Below are 24432 nucleotides of genomic sequence, written 5' to 3'. Positions count from 1 at the left end.
ATATATTCTCTCAGTTTATGGCTTGTATTTTTATTCTCTTAATGGTGTATTCTACAGAGCAGAATTTAAAATTTTAATAAAATGCAGCTTATGGCCATCTCCTTCATGGATTATGCTGTTGGAATTAAAATCAAACTTGAAGGAATATAGGCTTTTTTCCTATTTTTTAGAGAATTTTCATAATAGTACATTTTATGTCTAGGTCTATGATCCATTTTGAGTTAATATTTGTGAAAGATGTGAGGTCTGTGCCAATATTTTTTTCTCATACAGATGTCTGCTTATTTCAGCACCATTTAGTAAGAAATGACATCTTAACAGTAGTGAGTCTTCCAATCAATGAACTAGAATATCTCTTAATTTATTTAGATCTTCTTTGATAATTTTTCTTCAGTATTTACCGATTTTCATATGCAGACCCTAACATATCTTGTGAGGTTAATACCTATTTCATTTTTCAGGCTGCTACTTTAAATGATATATTTTCTTTCAAATTCTAATGAGTTGTTGCCAGTATATAGGAAAGCAGTTGATTTTGTACATTAACTCTGTATTATGTAATGTCTTTATTATTTCCAGAACTTTCACTTTTATTGTTGCTTATTCTTTTGGATTTTCTGGATAAGAAATTATGTCATCTGCAAACAGAGATAAGTTTATTTTTTCTTTTCTAATCTGTAAACTTTCATTCCCCCCCTCCTTTTTTTGGTCCTATTGTACCAGCTAAGAATTCCAGTAGGATGTTGGTAGGAGTGATGAGATTGGACATACTTGAATTGCTTCTGATCTAAAGGGAAATTGTCTATCTCTCACAATTACCTGTGAAGTCAACTATAGTTTTGTTTTGCTTTTAAGTTGTTTTTAAACAAATTGAGGAAGTTTCCTTTCTTTCCTAGTTTGAAGAGAATTTCGATCATGAATGGATGTTAGGTGTTCATTGATATTATCAGTAGATTCTTCTTTAATCTGTGTGTGTGGCTGATTATACTGATTAATTTCTGAATGTTGAATCAGCCTTGTAGAGTTAGAATAAAATCCCTCTTGTTCATTTTGTATACTTCTGTTTGTAAATTTTTAAATCAATATGCTAATATTTTGTTGAGGATCTTTGAGTTTATGTTCATGAGAGATGTTCCACAGTGTTTCAGGTTAGTAATGTCTTTTGGGAACATTGAAGTTTGAAGTCTTAGAAGAGGTGGCTCACATGGTCTATTAGGAAGTTCTTTCTGCTTTTGTTTTGTGTAGAATTGATATAATTTCTTTCTTCAGTGAACTCTCCAGTGATATTGTATGGACCAGTTGATTAGTTTTTTGAAAGTTCTTTTTAAGTTAATTATTGATTAAATCTTTTTTTTTTTTTTTTGATTAAACCTCTTTAATAAATACAGGGCTATCGACGTAACCTATTTATCCTTGTATGAAATTTTGGTAGTTTGTGTCCTTCAAGGAACTGTTCCATTTCATCTAAATTATTTGTGGGCATAGAATTATTCCTTACATTTCTTTATTACCTTTTTTTATTCCTGCTCATGAGATTAAGAGTGATGACTGTTCATTCTTTTCTGATATTGACAGTTGTGTCTTTGTTGGATAGCTTGACTAGAATGTTATCAGTTTTACTGATCTTTTCAAACAGCTTTTGGTTTTGTTGATTTTCTCTTATCGTTTTCCTGTTTTCAGTTTTATTAATGTCAGCTTTAAGTTTTATTATTTCTTTTCTTCTACTTGTTTTTAGCTTAAGTTTCTCTTCTGTCTTTAATTTCTTGTCATGGAAGCAAAATGGTTTAGCTTTGTGTCATAGAATTTAGTGATTTCAGATCTGTCTCATTTCTAATATATGCATTTAACATTATAAATTCCCCAGCACTGTCTTCCTGCCTTTGCTATCTCATATAGTGTTGTACCTTGCATTTAAAATTAGTTCAAAATATTTTAAATTTCTTTTCAGACATTTTCTTTGGCCCATGTGCTATTTTGCAACATGTTGTTTAACTACCAAATACTTTGAAATTTTCCAGCTGTCTTTCTGTTGACTTCTAGATAATTCTGTTTTCTGAGAATGCATTTTGAACAATTTTTACTTCTTCAAATTTGTTAAGGTGTTATGACCAAAAGTAGTTCTATCTTGGTAAATATTCTCTCCATGTTTGGAAGTAAATTTTATTTTGCTGTTGTTAGACAATATGCTGTATAGATTTTAATCAGATCAAGTTGGTTGATAAGGCTCTTCAAGTCAACTATATCCTTACTAATGTATGCCTGCTTGATCTACCAGTTACGGGAGGTACTGAATTCTCCAAGTATAACAGCATGTTTATCTATTTTCCCTGTAGTTTTATCAGTTTCTTGTCTCCTGTATTGTGATCCTCTGTTATTAGGTGCATACAGATCTAACATTGGTATCACTTTTTGGAGTACTGACAACATAATCATTATATAGTAAGCTTTTCAATGTACTGGTAATTTTCCTTGCTCTAAAGTCAGCTTTTTCTGAAATTACTCCAGCTGGTGTTAACATGTTGACTCTTTCTCCATTCCTTTACTTTTAACAAAATGAGAGGAATGCCCTCCCCTCACAGCTCTGGGACAGGGTTCTGATGAAGTTTTCCCTCCTGGAAGGCAGGCTTTTGTGGAGTAGGTTCTGGTCTTGTAGTAGAAAGATTATTCCTCCCCTGACCTGTCAGAATCACCAGAGTATCTTTCTTGGCTCTTAAACATGAGCTCCTAATGGGGTTCCTGGAGATAAAACCCATGAAAGTGCAGGATACTTCCTGATTGCAGCCCCTGAAATGTCTATTTCTCCGGCTAGTCCACACGAAACTTGCAGCAACTTGTTAAAGATTCTATTTACATATCTCTACAAATATATTGTTCCAGCAGCTTGTGCTCCAGGGAAGCAGATGTTGGTTATGACTCTCTGGATTTTCCTGTCTCCAGATTTTGATGTCAGATTTTGCCCTGCAAATTTAGTTATCTAATAGGTCTGTTTGTCCAAATTATTTCTTGTTGTGAAGGTGGGCATGTCAACTGCCAAGATCTTTACATGTTGGAACTAAAACCGAAAGCTCAACCAATCCCTTTTTAAATGACTTAAACATTTTTACAGGTCTTCTATAAAGACACCCAATTTGTTAAGCACATGCTGGTGAGTTAGTAAGAATTAGGATAAAATATCTTCATAATGCTCTTCCAAATAAATTTTAAGCCATCATCCCTATACCCAATATAAATGATAAATAATATCATGGTTACTGCATATGCCCTGGAGTTTTTGAGCCTGCAATATTTTGGAGTCACTATGTGTAAAAGTTAATTTTATGCGTCAGCTTGACTGAGCTAAGGGGTGCGCAGAGAACTGGCAAGTATTATTTTGGGGTGTGTCTGTGAGCATGTTTCCAGAATAGACTAGCATTTGAATCAGTAGACTGAGTAAAGAAGATACACTTTCACGAATTTGGGTGAATACCATCCAATCCATTGGGGGCCTAAATAAACAAGAAAGTGAAAGAAGGCCAAATTCTACATGTTATTTAGCTGTGACATCCACCCATGTTCTCCTGTCTTCAACATAGGAGCTCTGGCAGGACTTTAGCCTAGGACTGAACTATGTACCATTGTTCCTATTTCACCGGCTGCTAGATCTCAGCCTATATGATAGGATATAATGTATTAGTTACGTTTCTCTGGGGAACTCTGACTGAAATCCATGCAATACACACAAAGCAGTCTGAATGACTGGAAGTAATTTTTACTATCTGTGGAGAAATTAATCTTTGTTGATATAATTTAATATTTTTTTGCATACCTTTTAAGAATTAGCTTATAAGCAGAGTTATGTGTATTTTTGGTAGAACACACTGCTTCTTTTTTGTTCTCTCTTTTCTTTTTTGTCCTAAACAAGAGTAACAGTATGCATTCATATATTGTGTAGTATTCAGAGTGATTTTACACATTACCACAGCATGGTGAAATCCCTAAATATTCAGTAAGTTGTATATTAAATTAGTGCACTGCAGTGTTTATAGATTATGGAGAACACCTATGTAGTCTACATTGTAATATTCAGTAGTATTCAGTTCAAACATAATCACTTAAAAATAACGTACAAAGAATCAAGTATGCTACTTTCCCCCAAAACTAACGGTAAATCTTAGCTAATATTCACTGGAAAATTCAGTTACAGAAATGATGCTAATAAGACCATCATAAAGCAAATTAATTCAAAATTGCTTTTGAAAAATGCATTTCATAATATAAATATTATCTGAATATACTTCAGCTTAAATCATATACTTTTTGTGGAAACCGAAGTTTTATAGAATGTAGTCATCTTGTTAACAATTTAAAAAAAAACTGTTGTGTTTATAATTGGAAAGACAAGGGAAGATGTGTTCTTACCTGGGGTGTTCGGCAGAAAGACATCTCCTTGTGATTGACATTAATAGGAGTTCCACATGTGTATTTGGGAAAGAAAATCTCCCTAATTAGTGTTTTCCTCCCATACATTTCATTTCTCATAAGGTTTAGTTGATGAGCTGTATCAGCAATACAGTTTTAGAAATGTTTACCAAAGAAAGAATGAATCATGAAAACATTTCATCCTTTGCATTTAGCAAGAAATCCAATATAATTTCATGCATAATTAGAGTTTAAATGATGCCATTAAAACACATAGTACAAAAAGTAAACATATACATTTCCCATCCCAGAGTTCTAAGCCTTGGCATTTGAAATTATGCTCTTTTAAAGCTAGAAATTAAAATAAACAAATAAATAAATAATAAATATAGACAGAGACTTTTTAACTTTCCAACATCTATAGCTTCACAAAGCATCCTAAAATTAAGTGGCTATCATTATAAAGCATGGAATTATTTGAACTTATTCTATATAATCATTTTGCAAGATGTTTTCAAAGTTTTACAGATCCAATAAGTTTGAAATGCCTCATTTTTTTAAATTATAGGTTATTTTATTTATTGATGCTATTACTCTGTCTTAGGTGTATTTTTTAAGAAATGGAACTATAATGTTCTTATGTTTAATTGCTGTTTAAGTTGCTGTAAAGCTTCACATTCTACTTACTTGGAAATTATTGAATATATCTGTTCTGAGATAGTTACCTGATCCATCCTTTCTTCCTTTCTTTTCTCTCTTTCTTCTTCTATTTTCTTCTTTCTTTCTCTTCATTTTTTCTTTCTTCTTTCTTTCCCTTTCTCTCTCTCTCTCTCCCTTCTTTCCTTCCTTCCTGCCTGCCCGCCTTCTTCCTTCATATAAAACAATGGACATTATTAGAGAGAGCTGGGTACTGTAGCACTTATCAATTTCATCCCTCACTCCCTGCCCCTATTATTTGTCCCCTCCCAACTCTAGTTATCATTTTCCTCAAGATAATCTTTTAAAATAATGATGTATTTAATATAAGAGCTTTATATATAACATGCTTCTTTTAGGCAGCGTGATGACTCCTCAAACATATCCACATCTTAATCCTAGGATCTGTGAATCCATTATATTACATGGCAAAGGAAATTAAAGTTGGAAATGGAATTCAGGTTGCTAATCAGCAGACATGAAAATAAGGGAATTATCCTTGATTATCTAGGTGGACTCAAAGTAAACATGAGTCCTCGAAAGTCAGAGGAGACAGCAGCACCATCAGAAATGTTACATAAAATAGACCCAATTAGCAGTTCCTGTCTCTGAAAGGGCAGAAGTCATGAGCCAAGGGATCTGTACAGTCCCTTGAAACTGGAAAAATAAATAAATGGGTTTTTTTTCTCCCTAGGACCTCTGGAAGGAACCTAGACTTGCCAATGCTTTGACTGGAGTCCTGTGAGATCCATTTAGGACTTTTGGTACTTAGAAATATAAAAAGGTAAGTCTGTTATTTTTAGTCATCAAGTTTGGCAATATTTTACAGTAGCAATGAAAAACTAATATAATAACCAAAATATAATTAACAATTCACTTGGGCATGCTGACAATAAAATGAACTTATAAAGTCCTTCTCCTTCTCTTACTCTTCTCATTATTTTAGTTACATCTTCCGACACCTGATTTCAATTTTTAAGATTGTCTGTCTCCATTCCACACATATATTCAATTTTTTAAAATTCATTTATTATTTTTTTTTAAGAGAAAGAGTATGTGTGAGCAGGGGGAGGGGCAGTGGAATGACACGGGGTAGTGGGGAGAGAATCCTAAGCACACTGCCCCCTAAACATGGAGCCTGATGGGAGCTCAGTCTCACAACCCTGAGATCATAACCTAAACCAAAATCAAGAATCAAACATTTAACCAACCGAGTGACCCAGACACCCCAGTTATGTATCTTTTAAAAATCCTTTTAGTTTGTCTGGTTTTGCATTGCCATGTGCATTCTTGACAGTCTGATTCTCACTTTCCTGCTTCTAGACAGAAGCAATGGTTTCCTGAAACATCCCCATGGCTTCTTTCCTTTGCACTAAAATGTGCTTCATATTTCCAACAGAAATATAGGGAGCTTAAGTGAGGATTTGATCTTTAACATAGCTCTTCTCACAAACATATTTCCTAATTCATAATATACTGCCTTTAAATCTAATGAAATTATAGTGATGATGATAATGGTTAACTCTTGTTTGGATGCAACACTGAATAAATAATAGGTACCAGTCTAAATGTTTTACTTTTATCATCTCATTTTTGTTCTCAGATACCCTACTAATTACTTAATTTTCTATATGATGAATGAAGACATTAAAGTTCATAAAAGTGAAAAAATTAACCAAAGGTCATCCATCTAGGTAACTGCATAACTATTGTATGAAATTAGAGACATATAAATCTAAAACAATTACATTAAACCTAAAATATTATAGAGAGCTCCAATGATGAGCTAGCCCCCAAATCATGCAAGCAGTTCCCTTTTCCTCACTCTCGCATAGCCACGCAATGGAATTATGGACATTGTGTATGTATAAAAATATACATACGCAATGGAATTATGGACATTGTGTATGTATATTTTTTATTTTATGTGCCAGCTTATCAGCTTGGCTAGGTTATGGTGCACAGCTGTTTGGGCAAACAACAGTCTAGATGGTATGGATTAGCGTTTAAATTAATAGAGTTTGAATCAAGCAGATGACTGTGTGGTATGGGTAGGCTTCATCCAATCAGTTGTAGGCTTTAAGAGAAAAGTATAAGGTCCCTTAAAGAGGAAAGAATTCTGCTTTCAGACTGACTTTGGACTTTGGACTGCAACATTAACTCAAAGAATTTCCAGCCCCTACCATTCTGCTCTGAAAATTTCAGACTTGCCAGCCCCCATGATCATGTGAGCCACCTTCTGAAAATAAGTCTACTTACCTACCTACTTATCATCTTTCTATATTAGTCTAGATTCTCCAGAGAAATGAAATAATAGGATGTATATATATGAATATTGATACAGATAGAGATAATGATACAGATATTAGCAAGAAACTCCAGAAGAGCAGTCAGATTATGACTTCTAACATAACTTAACAACATCCTAGACACCCAGAATATATAATTACAAGGAAAGCAGAATGGAGGCAGAGGAAAAGAGGAACACTATCAAGAAATACGAGACAATTGCCATTTCAAGTATAATTATCCAGGTTATTTTATCCAATACTTCTGAGTATTTGACATTCTAGGATAAACTCAGAGAATAGTTGTATCTATTAGAAATAGCTTGGCTACAAGTGACACAAAAGCAAAAAACTGTGGCTTAAAAAGTATCTGTACACTTCTGTCATCTAACAACTAGTCTGGGATTAAACTTAAGTGCTAACTTAGAGAGTCAAGGAGCTCTCAAAACCTTAACCCATTTTTGTCATTCTTCTCAACCATTTGTGGTGCATTGGCTTTCTGAACTCCTGCTTAGAGCTCTCTAGTCACAAAATGACTACCCCAGCTCTAGAAACACAGTCCAAAATCTAGACAAAAAGAACAACAGAAAGGTCAGTACCTAGTATTACCTGTTCATTTTTATAAAAATAGACACAGACATTCAAGAAGGTCTGCAGAAGATTTCTTCTTGAATTTTATTGGCCGGAATATCAAATGAAGTCCCAGTACTGACAAAGGTAGATTAATTTGCATTGTACCAACCTTCCCTCAGATCAAGAATATTATAAATCAAGTCCCGCTCTTTGAAGGTTTTGATCAAATAAAATTTCTTACTGCAAATGGATTTAGCCCTCGAGGGAAAGGAAACACAATATACATACTAAAGTGCTCAAATCAGGGAGCAGCTTGAAATGAAGTGGAAACGCACTAACTTATTGTCCTAGGGAGGCACGATCTGGAGTTCAAGCTGACCAAGACTGCCAGGAAACTGAGAGCAGATACATTACAGTGGAGAGGACTTCCAAGTTTTTCCATAAATACTCAATTTCCTGTATGACATTAAATTATACAAACACAGGTAAGACCACAAGGGACCCCGTTTAAATAAAAATTTGGAAGACAAGTTGATGAGCATCTATTTAAGCTGCTGCCTGCAGTTTGTAGTTGTACTTGGAGGGGTTAAATTAAAAGAACTAAAATTTAAAACCCATTGATGAAAACAGAATGGTCACGTCACAGCGATAACAATCATCTCCTAGTCCACTTTCTTGAAGTATTAGTTTCTAACCTTCCACAGAAAACAGAGCCAGCTTCCTGGGTTTAAGACCAGGGTAATCATATATGACCACATGCTCAGAGGGAACATGCTTTTGGAAATAAATGCTCTCGTGTTTCCATCATGAAAGTTTTTTTAATATTTTATTTATTTATTTGAGAGAGAGAGAGAGAATGAGAAAGTGAGCACGAAAAGGTAGAGATCAGAGGGAGAAGCAGGCTCCTCACTGAGCAGGGAGCCCGATGTGGGATTTGATCCCAGTACTCCAGGATCATGACCTGAGCAGAAGGCAGTTGCTTAACCAGCTGAGCCACCCAGGTTCCCTCCAGCCCATCATAAAATTCTTGATAAACTTATCTTGGAGCATCGTTAACACATGGTATCCCTCCTAGCACCTCCCTGACTTTCTGGAATGTATTACAGAATATTTGCTGCTGTTGCCCTTGGCACCCAGGTCCCACCCAGTCTCCCCCTTCCCAGTTACTGCTGCCCAAGGCCATCCCCAGCAGAAGTCTGTGTTAGGAGGGGTGCAGTCAGGAAAGCATGTTCCCTATTGTCTCAGGTTAGAGCATAGCAGCAGCTGTCTAGCACCATGATATATTAAGCGGGACATGTGGCAGGATCAAATCTACCTCCCATTTCTAATCTAGGTATCAAACATGTCCCAGTTAGACATTACAAACTTTTGGCTAGTCACCCATTAAGCAAGAGTTGGAACAGAAAACTTACAGAAGGTCCCATACTAGGCTTTGCTGCCTCATCCTTACTGGTCATGCGATGTCAGTCCAGTTCAGTGGTTGTGCACACAGGTGTGAATCCATCAGCCAGATGATGGAACCCTGATGCCTGCAAGGATCCGTACTCTGTTGGTGATTATCTCCATGCTGCATAACACAACATTAAATTGCCAGAAATCACTGTGACAGTTTAAGAGAGAGCCTGTGGAAGGAAAAAAAAAAAATGGGGAAAAAAAAACTTTCATATTTTAGTACCCTTAACATCAATTTCTCCCTGCTATCTGAACTAAAGGAACCACATATTCATTTTGCACTGAGCCCTACAAATGATATATCTGGCCCCAAATTAAAAGGATCTCTTAAATATCACCAGTACCTCACACTTTTTGTCAAACCCAAGGGGAAATCATTTGTCCTCATTTAACTCAGTTCCATGGAAGGATTTGACATGGCTGACTGATCCGCTCTCATTTCTGAAAATCCTTCCAGGTTCCTCCTGGTTGTGTCCTGGTTGTGTGAAATCCACTCTGGCAGTTCCTCCTCTGCATAATTGCTTAAAGTGGCACTGACCTGAGCTTTAGTTTTAAGCCTTCTTTTTTTTCTGTAGACAGGATCTTCTAGGTTGAGCTCATTGACACTCACACTATCAAATACCATCTGTATGTTGATTGATTTTCTGATTTATACATTCAAATTTGACCATTCCATTGAGGTGCTGATTTGACCTTTCTGCATGAATGTCTTATAAGCATCTCAAACTTGTAATGTCCACAAAGTTCCCTTCTCTCAACCTCAGACCTTCTCCACTGCTTATACTACTGAGAATTGTTACAAAGTTATGAGTTGAGAAATTTGATTGAATTGGTTCTTAAAATATAGTAATGGGAATCTAGGATTATTTGTGATGAACTCTTAAAATTAGTATGGAATAGGAAGTTAGGTGCACTTTTCTACTTCAAAATCCCTCAAAACCATGGGTGAGTAGGCTTCTAATAGCACGTCTACTACTGAGTATACAAAAGATAATCAAATTTAGTTAACCATTATTTACAGAAATGATGTATATAACGGAGCTGATGAATTTATTAAAAATGTTTAAAGTCTATAATTTTTGAAAACTGTGAGCAATATTCAAAATGAATATACTTCAAAATATGAAAGATAAACATAATTACATTTAAGTCTTGAAAATCACACTGAATTGTTAAACATTATGTAAAAGTAATTGAACTTATTTTAATTAATTAATTTTATATTATTTAAGAGAGAGAGAGAGATTGAGTGGGAAGGGGCAGAGAGAAAGGAAGAGAGAGAATTTTATGCAGGCTCCATTCCCAGTACAGAGCCCAAGGTGGGGCTCAAACCTACCATCCTGAGATCATGACCTCAGCTGAAACTGAGTCAGATGCTTATCTGTCAAGCCACCTAAGTGCCTTAAACTTATTTTAAATTAATCACTGGTGAGTCTACTTTTTTTCTTTTATAAAAAATTTGAGTCAGAATCATGTGTTGGTTGAGAACAAATCAAGAATGTCCAAAGCAAATAAATTTTATGCATTTTATGGGAATTAACTAAACATGCAATTATGTCAACAATAATTTTTTGATTAAACTACTGCTCATGAATTTGCCAAGTCATTATGAATCATTAAATTTTCAATCACTTGTGAGAATCTGTAGTCACTAGCATATTTTTTTTTTCATTTTCTAACTTTTTACATTGATTGTCATTTAAGGACATTATATAAATTTATTACCCATAACAAGACAAAAAATGAGGCTATGTCTATGAAAGAAATATGTAATTGAAGCTAAATTAGATCATTTGTTTATCTTACAAATAACACACAAACCTAGTATTTTCAGCATAAAACATTTTGATCAAGAACCAACAAAACGTGCTTGATAATACTTTTATTGTTTTGGTAATTTGCTTTTAGCTATGACTTTGCAATAATAAAAACAGTAATCATTTTGCCCAATGACTTAAAAACTCACAGATAGTAGGTTAAGTCAAATTGAGAAAGGCCATTTCTTACTCAATTTTTTTTTTGTTTTACTCAAGTAAATAAAAATAAAATATTGAGTAAGTTTTACTCAAACTTACTCAATATTTCTGGAAATAAGACATAAAACTGTACAATAAAATGAGTACTACCTTGCAAATCAATAATACCTTGAATTTCAGGTCAATGGTCTCTTCTATGAAATTCAAAATCTATTTAGAGACTCACTATCTATGAAAAATATTTGCAAGTCTCACTATCACTGGATAAATAAATGTCTTCTGAGATAACTAATTGCATGGATAATTTGAAAAAACTAAAATGATAGTAATATTTAAAAATTTAGCTGATACTTTCAAATTTTAGCATCTACTTTAATTTTATGTTATCCAGTACATTCCTTCAACACATATAATACACATTTATTACTTACACTTATTCCATCTCAACTTGAGCTCATGCGAGACAATGGCAGTCGGTACACTCTTTTCTGAAACCAAAAGCATACATTCAAGGAAGTCTAATGTAAATGAGAATTTAAAATGTCTGGCAATGGGACAGCTGGATGGCTCATTTAAATAAGAGACAGACTCTTGATTTCTGTTTGGGTCATGATCTTGGGATAGTGGGATTGAATCCCACATTCAGCAGGGAGTCTACTTGAGATTATCTCCCTCTGCCCCATTCCCCTACTCCCATCTCTCTAAAAATAAATAAACAAATCTTAAAAAAAAAAAAAAAAAAAGCCTGGCAATGATCTCAAGAACAATGATACTTTTAGAGCTGCTATATATTATTTATTATTTTAAAAACACTAAGAGCATAATTATCCATAGTAGATAATTTTGATTGGATGTCTCAATGTGCTTTGACTATCCCATAATTTTTAATGACTATTGAACACTACATTTCCCTCTTTAACCAGAATTTCAGATATGAATTAAATTCTGCTAATTAGAAGCAGTCTTGAGATATTTGGAAGGCAGAAGTGGGGTATTTGTATCTCCTGTGTTGCAGCCAAATTCTTAGATAGAAGTTTCCTACGGCAGCATCCTAATGTCATGTCCATTCCCTAGTTCCTTGAATCAAGAGATGGTTGCAATTGTTCCAGCATTTTAATGTGACTATCTAATTTCTGGCCAGTGACGTTGGAAGTCCATAATCTAGTCTTATAAATATGACAGGTTTTCTCACTATGGCTTAGCTCCAGTGACAGTCTGAAAGCAAGTTGTTCCCCTAGAGGATTAGTTGTGAAGTGGTCACTCAAAAGGCCTAGATTAGAGTGCTTCAAATAATTCCTTAAGTACCCAAGTCCTGTATTAAAATAGCTAGAGTAGTTTCTGTTTATTTTAATGAATTATACTAATTGAATAATAAAATGAGAATGAACGAACTGGCTAAAAACATCTTATCATACATAATTGATTGACCAAGGGAACAAGTCACTTCAGTCCATGCTGAGAATGCAAAAGCTGGCATGTACATGGGAAAATGTCAGTGCTACTTCATAACAATTAGGTATATAAAAAGCCTAGGAAAGAGTATTTCTGAAATTAGGGGATATATATATGATGCCTACCTAGGTTACTGTATAGATAACAACCATCAGCCTTACCAAAATAAGAATGATAATGGTTAAAATCTGGAACATAATTCTATATTACGGGAAAAAAATAATGAAATAAATGAATTTAGGAATTTAAATCTAGAGTAAATTCTCCTGAAGTTCCAGGATGCAAGGAGAAATTACATGTCATGGAACACCCATAGCCAAGATCACCTCTCAGAGCAGACACCAACCCATAATCAATCATCTCTGATAAAAATGTTTCTCTGAATTTGGGGCACCTGGGTGGCTAAGTGGGCTAAGACCCTGCTTTTGGCTCAGGACCCAGAGATCAAGCCCCCCATTGGCATGGGCATGCTCGTCAGAGAGCCTGCTTCCCCCTCTCTCTCTGCCTACTTGTGATCTCTCTCTCTGTTGAATAAATAGATAAAATAATTTTTTAAAAATGTTTCTCTGAATTTGAAAGAGAGGAAAATTTTATATTTTTAGAGACATTAAAGGAGAGATTCCAATTGATAAGTAATTCTGCAACACACAACCTTAATTTGGAAGTATTACTTTTAAATCTCAGTTGGGGGTGCCTGGGTGGGTTAATCCCCCTGCTCAGCAGGGAGTCTGTTTCTCCTTCCCCATTGCTTGGTCTCTCTCTTTCTCTTTCTCTCTCTCAAATAAATAAATAAATCTTTAAAAATAAATAAAAATTAAAAATCTCAGTGAACACATATAGAATATATGGAATTCAATGCAAGAAAGACCAACAGGAATAAAAGTCCATGAGTTGATAACCATATTACATTGAAGGAAGGAAGGAAGATTGTTAAAGTAGTCAAGCCTTTGACTATAGGGAGAAATCTACATACTGACTTCCATCAGAATGAAACAAACTGAGGGTTTTGGAAGGGAGGAGAGTAGAGGGATGGATGAGTCTGGTGATGGGTATTAAGAAGGGCACATATTGCCTGGAGTCCTGGGTGTGGTGCATAAACAATGAATCTTGGAATGCTGAAAAAATAAAATTAAATTTTAAAAAAAAGAATGCTGCCCATCAGCATATATCTATCTGTACTGATCATTGGCATGCTGTGAGGTGTCATGGAAGTGCTGCTGCACGAATTACAGCTCATTGATATCATGACTGTCCACCAGGAGGTCAGTAGAGCTGACTGAACAAAAATAAAGCAATGGCTAGGTTGCAATGTGCTCATGATGATAGTATGTTGATACTTCTTTTCAACTGTTAGCTTGTATGTTATGATTGATGACCAACAGGGCATGTACAGTAACTTTTTTGAATGTTCTCCAAATGGATTAAAAACTGATGCTGATGTATGGGTAGACCTCAAACAAGAAATGCTGGGAGATTAATAGGTATAAGTGTAAATGGCTGGAAGAGTAAAGGGGGCTGCTTTAGGAGGAGAGGAAGCATGTCAACTAGAAAGGAAATCTAATATCAGAACAGCTGCAAACATAAATGGAAAGAAATTTATCAGAGTGAAAACTAACCCAAGTGAGATCATTCTTAGGAATGATCAGTATTAGTTAATGGGCTGTGACATTTATGTGGAACTGTGCGTGCCCACATGTGGAATGTTGTCAGTGACTCTCTTAGACTTGCCAGGAAGTCTGAGCCAATTTTCACATAAGCATCATAATGTATATTGTTTCTCCTGATGTGATTCATCTGAATTACCTAAAGAGAGAGGACTCCACATAAAATGACTTTCTAAGGAAAGAGGATGTGGGAGGGAGGTCAGGGCAAAATAAAGCAAATCTGGGGGGAGGAGTCAAGATGGCGGAGAAGTAGCAGGCTGAGACTACTTCAGCTAGCCAGAGATCAGCTAGATAGCTTATCTAAAGATTGCAAACACCTGAAAATCCATCGGCAGATCGAAGAGAAGAAGAACAGCAATTCTGGAAACAGAAAAACAACCACTTTCTGAATGAACTCTATGGAAAGCACTCAGGGAACAAAAGCTCCTGAAGGCAAACCCCAGCGGATTACTCACCCCGGCCCCGGGTAAGGCCGGTGCAATTCCGCCTGGGGCAAAGACACTTGAGAATCACTACAACAGGCCCCTCCCCCAGAAGATCAATAAGAAATCCAGCCGAGACCAAGTTCACCTACCAAGGAGTGCGGTTTCAATACCAAGGAGAGCAGCAGAATTCCAGAGGAGGAGAAAGCAAAGCACGGAACTCATGGCATTTTCCCTGTGATTTTTTTTAATCGTGCAGTTAATTTAATTTTTTTCTTTTTCATTTTTTGTTTTTTTTCTCGCCTTCTGGTAAATTTTTTTTTAACTTTTACCTTTTTCTTTTTTAACGTTTTTTAACTGCTTATCCAATATATATTTTTTTTCTTTTTTATATTTTTCTTATTTGTTTTCTTTTTTTAATTCTTTTCTTTTCTTTTTTTTTCTTTTTTCTTTTTTTTTCTTTCTTCCTTTTTGAACCTCTTTTTATCCCCTTTCTCCCCCCTCACGATTTGGGATCTCTTCTAATTTGGTTAAAGCACATTTTCCTGGGGTTGTTGCCACTCTTTTAGTATTTTACTTGCTCCTTCATATACTCTTATCTGGACAAAATGACAAGACGAAAAAATTCAACACAAAAAGAACAAGAGGCAGTACCAAAGGCTAGGGACCTAATCAATACAGACATTGGTAATATGTCAGATCTAGAGTTCAGAATGACAATTCTCAAGGTTCTAGCCGGGCTCGAAAAAGGCATGGAAGATATTAGAGAAACCCTCTCGAGAGATATAAAAGCCCTTTCTGGAGAAATAAGAGAACTAAAATCTAACCAAGTTGAAATCAAAAAAGCTATTAATGAGGTGCAATCAAAAATGGAGGCTCTCACTGCTAGGATAAATGAGGCAGAAGAAATAATTAGCGATATAGAAGACCAAATGACAGAGAATAAAGAAGCTGAGCAAAAGAGGGAAAAACAGCTACTGGACCATGAGGGGAGAATTCGAGAGATAAGTGACACCATAAGACGAAACAACATTAGAATAATTGGGATTCCAGAAGAAGAAGAAAGAGAGAGGGGAGCAGAAGGTATACTGGAGAGAATTATTGGGGAGAATTTCCCCAATATGGCAAAGGGAACGAGCATCAAAATTCAGGAGGTTCAGAGAACGCCCCTCAAAATCAATAAGAATAGGCCCACACCCCGTCACCTAATAGTAAAATTTACAAATCTCAGTGACAAAGAGAAAATCCTGAAAGCAGCCCGGGAAAAGAAATCTGTAACATACAATGGTAAAAATATTAGATTGGCAGCTGACTTATCCACAGAGACCTGGCAGGCCAGAAAAAGCTGGCATGATATTTTCAGAGCACTAAATGAGAAAAACATGCAGCCAAGAATACTATATCCAGCTAGGTTATCATTGAAAATAGAAGGAGAGATTAAAAGCTTCCAGGACAAACAAAAACTGAAAGAATTTGCAAACACCAAACCAGCTCTACAGGAAATATTGAAAGGGGTCCTCTAAGCAAAGAGAGAGCCTACAAGTGGTAGATCAGAAAGGAACAGAGACCATATACAGTAACAGTCGCCTTACAGGCAATACAATGGCACTAAATTCATATCTCTCAATAGTTACCCTGAATGTGAATGGGCTAAATGCCCCTGTCAAAAGACACAGGGTATCAGAATGGATAAAAAAACAAAACCCATCTATACGTTGCCTCCAAGAAACTCATTTTAAGCCCGAAGACACTTCCAGATTTAGAGTGAGGGGGTGGAAAAGAATTTACCATGCTAATGGACATCAGAAGAAAGCAGGAGTGGCAATCCTTATATCAGATCAATTAGATTTTAAGCCAAAGACTATAATAAGAGATGAGGAAGGACACTATATCATACTCACAGGGTCTGTCCAACAAGAAGATTTAACAATTTTAAATATCTATGCCCCCAACGTGGGAGCAGCCAACTATATAAACCAATTAATAACAAAATCAAAGAAACACATCAACAATAATACAATAATAGTAGGGGACTTTAACACTCCCCTCACTGAAATATATCATCCAAGCAAAAGATCAGCAAGGAAATAAAGGCCTTAAATGACACACTGGACCAGATGGACATCACAGATATATTCAGAACATTTCATCCCAAAGCAACAGAATACACATTCTTCTCTAGTGCACATGGAACATTCTCCAGAATAGATTACATCCTCAGTCCTAAATCAGGACTCAACCGGTATCAAAAGATTGGGATCATTCCCTGCATATTTTCAGACCACAATGCTCTAAAGCTAGAACTCAACCACAAAAGGAAGTTTGAAAAGAACCCAAATACATGGAGACTAAACAGCATCCTTCTAAAAAATGAATGGGTCAACTGGGAAATTAAAGAAGAATTGAAAAAAATCATGGAAACAAATGACAATGAAAATACAACGGTTCAAAATCTGTGGGACACAACAAAGGCAGTCCTGAGAGGAAAATATATAATGGTACAAGCCTTTCTCAAGAAACAAGAAAGGTCTCAGGTACACAACCTAACCCTACACCTAAAGGAGCTGGAGAAAGAACAAGAAAGAAACCCTAAGCCCAGCAGGAGAAGAGAAATCATAAAGATCAGAGCAGAAATCAATGAAATAGAAACCAAAAAGACAATAGAGCAAATCAACGAAACTAGGAGCTGGTTCTTTGAAAGAATTAATAAAATTGATAAACCCCTGGCCAGACTTATCAAAAAGAAAAGAGAAAGGACCCAAATAAATAAAATCATGAATGAAAGAGGAGAGATCACAACTAACACCAAAGAAATACAAACTATTATAAGAACATACTATGAGCAACTCTACGCCAACAAATTTGACAATCTGGAAGAAATGGATGCATTCCTAGAAACATATAAACTACCACAACTGAACCAGGAAGAAGTAGAAAGCTGAACAGACCTATAACCAGTAAGGAGATTGATACAGTCATTAAAAATCTCCAAACAAACAAAAGCCCAGGGCCAGATGGCTTCCCGGGGGAATTCTACCAAACATTTAAAGAAGAACTAATTCCTATTCTCCTGAAACTGTTCCAAAAAATAGAAATGGAAGGAAAACTTCCAAACTCATTTGATGAGGCCAGCATCACCTTGATCCCAAAACCAGACAAGGATCCCAGCAAAAAAGAGAGCTATAGACCAATATCCTTGATGAACACAGATGCGAAAATACTGAACAAAATACTAGGCAATCGGATTCAACAGTACATTAAAAGGATTATTCACCACGACCAAGTGGGATTTATTCCAGGGCTGCAAGGTTGGTTCAACATCCGCAAATCAGTCAATGTGATACAACACATCAATAAAAGAAAGAACAAGAACCATATGATACTCTCAATAGATGCTGAAAAAGCATTTGACAAAGTACAGCATCCCTTCCTGATCAAAACTCTTCAAAGTGTAGGGATAGAGGACACATACCTCAATATCATCAAAGCCCTTTATGAAAAACCCACCGCAAATATCAATCTCAATGGAGAAAAACTGAAAGCTTTTCTGCTAAGGTCAGGAACACGGCAGGGATGTCCATTATCACCACTGCTATTCAACATAGTACTAGAGGTCCTCGCCTCAGCAATCAGACAACAAAAGGAAATTAAAGGCATCCAAATCAGCAAAGAAGAAGTCAAATTATCACTCTTCGCAGATGATATGATACTATATGTGGAAAACCCAAAAGACTCCACTCCAAAACTTCTAGAACTTATACAGGAATTCAGTAAAGTGTTAGGATATAAAATCAATGCACAGAAATCAGTTGCATTTCTCTACACCAACAGCAAGACAGAAGAAAGAGAAATTAAGGAGTCAATCCCAGTTACAATTGCACCCAAAACCATAAGATACCTAGGAATAAACCTAACCAAAAAGGCACAGAATCTATACTCAGAAAACTATAAAGTACTCATGAAATAAATTGAGGAAGACACAAAGAAATGGAAAAATGTTCCATGCTCCTGGATTGGAAGAATAAATATTGTGAAAATGTCTATGCTACCTAAAGCAATCTACACATTTAATGCAATTCTTATCAAAGTACCATCCATCTTTTTCAAAGAAATGGAACAAATAATCCTAAAATTTATATGGAACCAGAAAAGACCTCGAATAGCCAAAGGGATATTGAAAAAGAAAGCCAACGTTGGTGGCATCACAATTCCGGACTTCAAGCTCTATTACAAAGCTGTCATCATCAAGACAGCATGGTACTGGCACAAAAACAGACACATAGATCAATGGAACAGAATAGAGAGCCCAGAAATAGACCCTCAACTCTATGGTCAACTCATCTTCGACAAAGCAGGAAAGAATGTCCAATGGAAAAAAGACAGCCTCTTCAATAAATGGTGCTGGGAAAATTGGACAGCCACATGCAGAAAAATGAAATTGGACCATTTCCTTACACCACACACAAAAACAGACTCAAAATGGATGAAGGACCTCAATGTGCGAAAGGAATCCATCAAAATCTTTGAGGAGAACACAGGCAGCAACCTCTCCGACCTCAGCCGCAGCAACATCTTCCTAGGAACATCGCCAAAGGCAAGGTAAGCAAGGGCAAAAATGAACTATTGGGATTTCATCAAGATCAAAATCTTTTGCACAGCAAAGGAAACAGTTAACAAAATCAAAAGACAACTGACACAATGGGAGAAGATATTTGCAAAGGACATATCAGATAAAGGACTAGTGTCCAGAATCTATAAAGAACTTAGCAAACTCAACACCCAAAGAACAAATAATCCAATCAAGAAATGGGCAGAGGACATGAACAGACATTTCTGCAAAGAAGACATCCAGATGGCCAACAGACACATGAAAAAGTGCTCCATATCACTCGGCATCAGGGAAATACAAATCAAAACCACAATGAGATATCACCTCACACCAGTCAGAATGGCTAAAATCAACAAGTCAGGAAATGACAGATGCTGGCGAGGATGCGGAGAAAGGGGAACCCTCCTACACTGTTGGTGGGAATGCAAGCTGGTGCAGCTACTCTGGAAAACAGCATGGAGGTTCCTCAAAATGTTGAAAATAGAACTGCCCTATGACCCAGCAATTGCACTATTGGGTATTTACCCTAAAGATACAAACGTAGTGATCCAAAGGGGCACATGCACCCGAATGTTTATAGCAGCAATGTCCACAATAGCCAAACTATGGAAAGAACCTAGATGTCCATCAACAGATGAATGGATAACGAAGAGGTGGTATATATACACAATGGAATACTATGCAGCCATTAAAAGAAATGAAATCTTGCCATTTGCGACAACATGGATGGAACTAGAGCGTATCATGCTTAGTGAAATAAGTCAAGCAGAGAAAGACAACTATCATATGATCTCCCTGATATGAGGAAGTGGTGATGCAACATGGGGGCTTAAGTGGGTAGGAGAAGAATCAATGAAACAAGATGGGATTGGGAGGGAGACAAACCATAAGTGACTCTTAATCTCACAAAACAAGCTGAGGGTTCCTGGGGGGAGGGGGTTTGGGGGAAGGGGGTGGGATTATGGTCATTGGGGAGGGTATGTGCTTTGGTGAGTGCTGTGAAGTGTGTAAACCTGGTGATTCACAGACCTGTACCCCTGGGGATAAAAATATATGTTCATAAAAAATAAAAAATTAAAAAAAAAAATAAAGCAAATCTAAGAGGAGTGACCTAATTTGTTAAGCAGTATAGGGAACTATGTCTGTATGAGATTATATTTAACTTTTATTTTCTTTAAGATATTCTGATTATTTCAAAACATTTAAATTTTTATAAGTTAAAAAGCATTCAACCGTATGAACAGAAACATAAAAATAACTAACTTTAATTAGTAATAAATATATGATATAGATAACAAAAAATCAGAGATTGGTGATCCAGGGCTGTTTGGTAGTTTTAAAATACAACCACATCTCTAGAATTCTCACAGTGTTTACTTTTTGTTTTTTGACAGCAAGATGGCCATTATATCTCTAAGTGTCACAACTGTATTCAAAGACAGAAAGCAGGGAAATCCAGTCAGGATGCAAAACCCCTTTCTCTGTGGCTCATTTCTTTCAATAACAGAGAAACTATACCCCAGAGTCTCTCAGAAAAATTTTTATGCCTACACTGTCACAACATAGCTACATGACCCTTTATGGCTGCAAGAGAGGCTGGAGAAGAAATAATATGACTTGACAATTGATGTGGTAAGATCTAGGCAAGGGTGTCTGCTATAATGATCATGCATATGTTGTTTTTATAAAATTAAAGTTTTAAATACCTCCGACTATTTAAAAGTACAAAATTAATGTAACACATTGTATTAATAAAGTAATGTTAATGCATACCTCTAGATATATACTTAGTTTTTTAAAAAATATTGCATATATATATATGCCAAGCAACTTATCTCCAGAGTCTCACTCCTTCATGTCTATCACAAGTAAATACTCACTTGAATGTAGTGTTTATTAGTCTAATCCAATTGTTATTTTTACTGTACATACTACATATACAAACATACACGTATGTATATGTTTATTCTATATATACAAATACAATTATATATGCATATACCAAGGAAATATAATAAAATAGTAAGATACACTTTCAAGACACCAGATGGAAAAAAAACCAACAAAATCTAATAATACCCATGTTGATGAAGATATGCAGAAACAGGAGCACTCACATGTAAGCATAAATGGGTATAAATACTTGAGATAACTATTTGTCATTATCAATTAATTGAAGATGTGTATAAATCAAATCCTGTGATTCCAGTTCTATGTACAGACACTAGGATAACTTTCCCATAGGAACACTAGGAGGGATGGATAGTAAGAATATTACAGCATTACTTATAATAGAACAATTTGGAAACAATTTTCATTCTTTCAAGTAGAGAACTGATAAATAATACATACTGTTTTCACCCCTTTGAACGTGAACCAACAGCTATCAATATTTACAGATGAATCTCACAAATATAATAATGAGTCAAAGTATTTAATAGGATATGGCTTATAAAGTTTAAATACATGAAATCAATACTGTGCATTATATTAGTAGAGAAAAGGGATGGAAAAGGTATTATCTGAACTCTGTTAGGACAAGAAAACCATGATTAGGAAGAAGATACAGAAAATATATATATATATTTTTCTATCAGAGATCATTAAGAAAAGCATATGGGAAATTGGGAGAGAAATATTATCCCTGGGGCATCACTTGTGGTTTTTTCTAATACTCTCCAACACTCATATGTGGACACATTGATATGAACACATACTATATCCATAATGAAGCCTTTAAATCAACAAGGAGAGAAGGCACACACACCTGTACACACACACATACACACACCTCCTGTAAGGTTATATTAATTTACTGATTTCATTTAGTCAGAATTACCAGAAATAATCATGTTCGTGGAATACCTGGGTGGTTCAGTCGATTAGGCGTCTGCCTTTGGCTCAGGTCATGATTCCAGAGTCCTGGGATAGAGTCCTGCATCTGGCTTCTTGTTCCATGGGGAGCCTGCTTCTCCCTCTCCCCCCACCTGTGGCTTCCCTCTCTTGTCCCCCCTCCCCTTTGACAAAAAAATTAAATTAAAAAAAAAAAAAACAAACATGGTCCCTGAAAGCAAAAGGAAATGAAACATATTTTTGTGGTCATTATTAAGTGTAAGTTATTTAAAGAAAACTCTTTTAAATTTTATTATACTTTACTATAAATCGTTTTTGTCTTTATTTCAGTTATCTACTACTTTGTAACAAATGTTTTCAAACTGTAGAAGTTCAAAATATGATTTTTTAATTTTTTATTTATTTATTTATTTATTTTTTTAAAGATTTTATTTATTTATCAGAGAGAGAAGGGGAGAGAGAGTGAGCGTAGGCAGACAGAATGGCAGGCAGAGGCAGAGGGAGAAGCAGGCTCCCTGCTGAGCAAGGAGCCCGATGTGGGACTCGATCCCAGGACGCTGGGATCATGACCTGAGCTGAAGGCAGCTGCTTAACCAACTGAGCCACCCAGGCGCCCCTTAATTTTTTATTTTGATTTTATATTTTTAATTTCACCCACATTAAAGAAGTTGTCAATCTCATTTTCCTTATAATCTAAAAACAGAAAAATTGTCTCTTTTAGTTTTAGTTTTTACTATTATTTCCATTCTATGTCTGGTTCCATGTAAGAAAGCATTCACAATGTAAGTTTTCTCCAGTTGTGAATTCAAAAATATAAAAAGATGAGCCATCTTGAGAATACAAGTTATTCTGAATCACATATTTAATGTTTCATGGAGAAAATCTGTTCTTCACATTTTATCTAAATACATAAGATGTGCCTAGATACAGTCTCATCATGTGGGAATTACTCCTAGGTTGCCTTTCTTATCAGAAGTGTCTCCTTCTAGGGGCAGCTGGCTGGCTCAGTCGGAAGAGCATGCAACTGTTTTTTTTTTTTTTTTCTTCTCTTTGTGTGTTTGTTCAGAGCATGCAACTCTTCATCTCAGGGTTGTGAGTTCAAGCCCCACATTTGGTGTACAGATTACTCAAATAAGTCAAGAAACTTAAAAAAAAAAATTAAAAAATCTCTTGCTTCATCCAGATCAATTTTGTTAATAGAGGAGATAATCTCTTTGATTTACTTGTTCCTCAATCCACTTTATAAGTGGACTGGAGAAGTTGGTTATTTTTGCTTAGCTTCTTTTCCTTTCTTTACATGATACATTTAGTAATTAAAAATATAAATTCCCTGCATGTCCACATCTTACTGATCCATTATCCTGACTATTAATATTTGTGTTATATTAATATTTGCCATTCAAACCTATGTTTTCCATCTGTTTTCTTTTGCTCAGTTCTAAAAGGAAGATAATAACAGCAATACTATTTAGAAAATTCCATTTATACCATGGAATTAACACCTCTTCTACCAGCACCAAGAAACTATGATGACTAATAAAATTAGAATGGAAGGAGTAGGTTGTGCTTTAGCATCTGTGTGTAGTGGGGAAACTAGTAGTCAAAGAAAACACATGAAAGGACCAAAGATGGGAACAAGAAACGCAGTCACAAGTCACAAGAAATTGCAATAGTCAAAGACCAGGAAAAAACATGCCAAATTCTCTTAACCTCTGTGGTTACTTACAACGTAATTGGGCCACATGCACATTGTAAAACCAATAGCTCCAGCCTCTGTTAAAATGTTATCTTCTCCTGAAAGATGTGTGTCTGTAGGACTCACACATCGAGCACAGTATCTGAACTATTCCAGCACTTAATAACCATTTCTTTAATTAGTTAATTATGGCTATACCCAATCTTTGCAATTTATTGTGTCTCACCTGGTACCTAGACCCCAGAAGAACAGTATCTTTCATTCTCATAGTCTAAAGGATTTTTTAAAAGGTCTTACTTGTTTAGACTTAAAACAAAAAATTATTTATTTATTTATTTATTTGAGAGGGAGAG

General features: G+C 35.6%; 1 long non-coding RNA gene across 5 annotated transcripts in view; it reads right to left on the bottom strand.

Moving 5' to 3' along the window:
• The window catches only part of LOC131813864 (uncharacterized), a 105645-nt gene that overhangs the window by 31614 nt on the left and 49599 nt on the right, over positions 1-24432 (bottom strand). For 4 of the 5 annotated variants that reach the window (XR_009347014.1, XR_009347013.1, XR_009347017.1 and 1 more), the window contains exons 3-5: positions 11815-11871; positions 9368-9577; positions 5124-5267 (exon numbers count right to left, since the gene is read on the bottom strand). This is a non-coding gene — a long non-coding RNA (uncharacterized LOC131813864). The remainder of the gene's footprint in view (positions 1-5123; positions 5268-9367; positions 9578-11814; positions 11872-24432) is intronic. The other variant, XR_009347015.1, reaches the window with a different exon arrangement.

Source organism: Mustela lutreola, chromosome 13 (genome assembly GCF_030435805.1).
Source record: "Mustela lutreola isolate mMusLut2 chromosome 13, mMusLut2.pri, whole genome shotgun sequence".
Classification (NCBI taxonomy): Eukaryota; Metazoa; Chordata; class Mammalia; order Carnivora; family Mustelidae; genus Mustela; species Mustela lutreola.
This window is presented reverse-complemented; position numbering and strand designations above follow the sequence as displayed.